At 33.7% G+C, this 4,821-nt stretch overlaps 1 long non-coding RNA gene across 1 annotated transcript; it reads right to left on the bottom strand.

Annotated features, from left to right (window-relative positions):
• Positions 1-229: 229 nt before the first annotated feature.
• On the bottom strand, positions 230-1,328 carry LOC109012746. The gene is made up of 2 exons (XR_001999506.2): positions 1,086-1,328; positions 230-658 (listed from the first exon to the last, which is right to left on the bottom strand). It is a non-coding gene; the product is annotated as an uncharacterized LOC109012746 (long non-coding RNA).
• Between the last annotated feature and the right edge of the window lie 3,493 nt (positions 1,329-4,821).

Raw genomic sequence — 4,821 nt, 5'->3', positions numbered from 1 at the left:
GCACCCTTTTTCTTTTTTCATCCTTGAGTACTACTGCTTGCATGCATGCATGTCAAACTAAATATGAATCGAGGTGTGACTTCAAGATCCAGGATCAGATCGACCAACTAGTTTTGGATTAATCGCGACATTTGGGCTGCTGGTTTGCAAGTTACACACACACACACACACGTACATATATATATATATATATAGATAAGTAATTAACGGAAATAAAAAAGGTTCATGATGATAAACAAACTATATATGTGGATTATATATAGAGAGAGAGACAAGTACATAAGAAGGCTACACGGATTTGTTGCGCCCAAAGAGAGTCAACATTTGTCCCCAGGAGCTGAACACATTTGCTGACCCATTAATTTGGGAATTTGCATGCAGTACATGGAACCACATGCTTTATTCTCATTTTCTCAGACTGACCAAGTCTTACATATATATTACATTATTCAAGTCCATATAGAGATACTTAGTTTTTGAGCAATGGTGATGATCATCTAGGGTTTGGATCCATAACCACCACCACCACCACCACCACCACGGTGTCCTCCATGTCCTCCTCCATGCCCACCACCATGGCCTCCTCCATAGCCGCCGCCACCATGGCCTCCTCCATAGCCGCCGCCATACTTTTCATCACCTACCGGATTTGATTCTTCTACATGAGCATCCAACACGCAAATGAAATTATTGATCAGTAACTCTTCAGCTGACCATATATATATATATATATATATATATATATAGCTCTTAAGTTAAGTCTCAATTACATTAGACAAAATATTGCATTGAAATTACAACAATATGGTAATGAATTTGAAAGACAGTAAATAAAATTGAGGTTCCATTCGCAGCTTAAAGAAAAGATTGAAAAGAAAGAGTTTCCAAATGTCTCATGCAAAAGTAAAAGAGTAGTTATAATGAACAAAAAGCAGATCCCTTGGATCAAATATAAAAACGAATACTATAATTAGAAACCTAGCTCACTCTAAGAGTTTTTCACCGAGATGAACAAACAAAAATAGTTATTACAGAAAAGAAACCAAATGAAAATAAAAAGTGACACTAGTGGATGTTAGAACAACGTTTTTTCTCATCTTTGGATGTCCTAGCCTCCACATGAGTCGAAGAGACTAAAACAGTAGCTGCAAGCAGAAGGCCTAGTAATATAAAAGCCTTGAGATTCATATTCTTGGTGAAAAGTGCTGCAATACAATGCTACTCCTGATCAAATAGCGGATCACAGGATAGACGTTTTAAGAAGGATAGGAATGATTTGTCAAAAAGATGGAGAAAAGAAAAGGATGGGAATGGTACGTAACTAGCGTTTTCCTTGCCATTATTTATAGTGTTGGAGCAGGTAGCTAGCAGGATAGTGTCGACGATCAGTAAAAGACAGTATGCATTGAAGTCTGTTAGTTTCATGCACTCCGATCCCAAAAGCTTAGTTGGGCGAGGTTGAAGATTAATTTGGCTCTTTGTATGAATTTCAACTTCTCAATTCTTCCATTTGACAGACCGATGGAGTAAACAAGGACGTGTGTATAGTTTGAGCTCAGCAATGGGTAAGGTCTAGGGACAACTGGCAACTAAATTTGGACAGTTCTGCATGTACTACGTATCGATATTATCTGCTTTGGAACATGAAATACATCAGACTTCGATCTGTTAATTATCAAGCTGGTTGTAAGTGAGGATTTATAGCTGGCTATATATACAATCGAGGAGTACTTCTATATATATATATATATATAAATAAAAGTAATGTTAGATATAAAGTTTTACGAGCGCCGTGCACTCCTCTTGAAAAATATATTATAAGAAAATTATTTATTCATGGCCAGTTATTTCCTGTAAAAATAATTATTTCTTGTTAAAATAAATCTGTTTTCATCGTAAATAGTTATTATCGTCACAAATAATTCGTCATAAATATTTGTTTTTCTTATAGTGAGAGTGTGATCCACCGTTAAAAAATTATTATTTTTTATTTGGGTCTCATATTTACTTACTTTTTAAAAAATGAGTGCACGGCATTTGTGCATTCTATGACAACAAATATAATTTTTCAGATTATATATATATATATATAAATTAATCCATAAATACATGAAATATATATAATCTACAAGAAAATTTAATAAAGGTTTTAGAGATCCTAGACCCTAAGGCACCGTTAATCAAAGAGTTAGTAATTATTAAATTATAAACTCTAGGACTTTTAGACACCCTCTAATTAAGAGGAGTGTGGCAATTAATTAATTAAGCTGCCTGTTTTTAATACTGATCTTGTAACACTTCTTCAAGTCAAGTATTTCCTTCGTACGTATCAAGATGGCCTATAATTTCTGGAACGTCGATCAAGATTTAGGGCCAACCTAAGCTCATGATCAGGCCCATAAATTTGGATGGAAGTAGCCTGGGTACTAATCCGGCCTGGTGCGTTTTTGTGGTGGTGTTCAAAGATTGATTTAGTAATGTTTATCCGGTTCCAGTTTGAGAACTCGGTTTTCAAAATCGGGATAGAAATTAGAACCCGGACCAAGTTAGCCCGGGTCCAACTCGAGCCAGAATCAAGATTGAAACTGATATTAAAAAACTCGGAACCCAGGTTCCAGGTTACACCTGTTTTTTTTTTTAATCAAATTCTACATGTTATGAATATTTTTTTATGAAAAAAATGTTGATATAACGTTCAAAATCTATTTATTTAATTTTTTAAATCAAAGCCTACAAGTTCCTTGACCACCAATAAAAAGCCAAGTAGAGAAGAGAGTATAAAACAAAAAAAACCATAAAATGGATGATTCATTGAATATAATATGCATTTTTCTTTTGAGTTTCTGTCAATTTAGTTACTAGAAAGGAACAAAAAAAAAAAAATTCAAAACATTAAAAATAAAAAAAATCAGGTACCTGGTTTAAAACCTGGTACTCGAACCGGGTGTACCAAAGTTTTTCTATGCTGGTACCGACCCGAATTTGTTCCAAGCTAGAACCTGTAATCGGTTTGCTCAAGCGGTTTGTCAAGTGCACATTGAGTGAGATCTTTGTTCGATTCTTGCTAGAACTAACTATCAAGCGAAAACTTTGGCAAACTCTTTGCCTGAGCTTCGCTCAAGCCACCTGCCGCGTGAACGTCAAGCAAACTTTTTACTTGGTGCTTTTTCTGATCACAAATAGTGCCAAAATTTTTCTCAAGGGCATTGCCGCTGGACCCCACAAGGCTTGGCCATGTTTACTTTGGCTTGGACCAATCGACCAAAACCTCCTTGAGAATCCACGAAGAAACCATAATGCATTATTGTCAGGTTGGGTCATCAAATCGGACCAACACACCAACAAAATTAGGCTCCACAAACCAAACAGAAACTTCTAAGGAGCATATATATTACTGTTCATTAATTTAGGCATGTGTATAAAGAAGCTAGCCAATCATATATATATATATAGTTGATTTTTTTTTTCTTTTGCAAAACAGAGAACTTAAAATTGGGGTTCTTAATTTTATGTATAGTTGTCTTTGCAGATCATGCCCATTATTATATACGTTCCTAATTAAAGAGGTTATAGCTTTTTCGAGATTAGAATGGGCTGGTTTTGCCTACTTCAAGATGTAAATGAGTTTGTATTGACTTTTGAGATATGTTTTTTGTATTTTTGGAAATTTGTGTAGGGCCGGGTTTAGTACAGATTACTCACCTTATTTTAAAAAAAAATTAAAAAAAAAAAAGCCCATCAGGCCCACAAAGCCCCCTTTTATTTATTTAAATTCATGATAGACTATTGTTTTATCTTGATCTTCTATATAAAGGTTGGCTTAGGAGGTCAAGACAATTCAAAATCTAGCTCTAATGAATTTAAATTATTTTTGTATTTATAAATTTTAATTTCTAATTTTAATTTTATTATAATTTTGATCTAAAAAAATATTTTTAGACCAAATTTTTTTTTATATCTAATGTGTTGGCTTAGGCGGAGGGCGGGATGGATGGAGTTTTTTCCGCCGCCCCCACCTCCCATGGTGATGGGTGGGGTCCGTTCCCCGCACCACAGACCTAGAGACAGCATGCATATTGATGTGATCATACATATATATGTATGCATCAAGTTCCGAAAAAACAAATTTTAAAACATCTCAGAATTTCCTTTTATTAGAACAGTACTACTGGTTAAAACTTCGGAATTAATCATATTTCCCCATTTTTCCTTTCACTCCGTACTTTATTGCCGCTTTTTCCTCGAAGAAAAGGAAAAAGCAAATTAATGAAAAACTAGCGATCGATCGACAAGATTTTTTGTTTCGAAATGTAAATATATATATATATATATATATATATATATATATATATAATGTTCGAATGGATCAATGTGTTCCATTTTGAGACTATTATATACCTGCATGCATGCAGGGCGGCGGAAATTATAAAGCTGATTTGTACGATCGAGGGGACAATTTTTTTTGTTAATGATCTAATTACGTACTAAAAGATTTCTAAGAGCAAATTATACTTTTAAGGCGTTTAATTTTATTTTTTTTTTGCAACTTTATTTCAATAATGCGTAGTCTATGCAATAATATATAATAAAAGTAATGTTAGGTATAAGCTATAAATACACAAGATTAATACAAAGTTTTCGTAAAAATGTGAACCACATCAAGAAAAATTGAGATTTTTACACTTTTTTACAGTGAATTCCACATAAAACGTAAAGTTGGTATATTTGAGATTTGTATATATATATATATTTAAATAGTATAATAATGGGGATGAGTACTATATATATATATATTCCAGCAGGATCGATCGACATTATATA

This window comes from Juglans regia, chromosome 1 (assembly GCF_001411555.2).
Source record: "Juglans regia cultivar Chandler chromosome 1, Walnut 2.0, whole genome shotgun sequence".
In the NCBI taxonomy this organism is placed as follows: Eukaryota; Viridiplantae; Streptophyta; class Magnoliopsida; order Fagales; family Juglandaceae; genus Juglans; species Juglans regia.
This window is presented reverse-complemented; position numbering and strand designations above follow the sequence as displayed.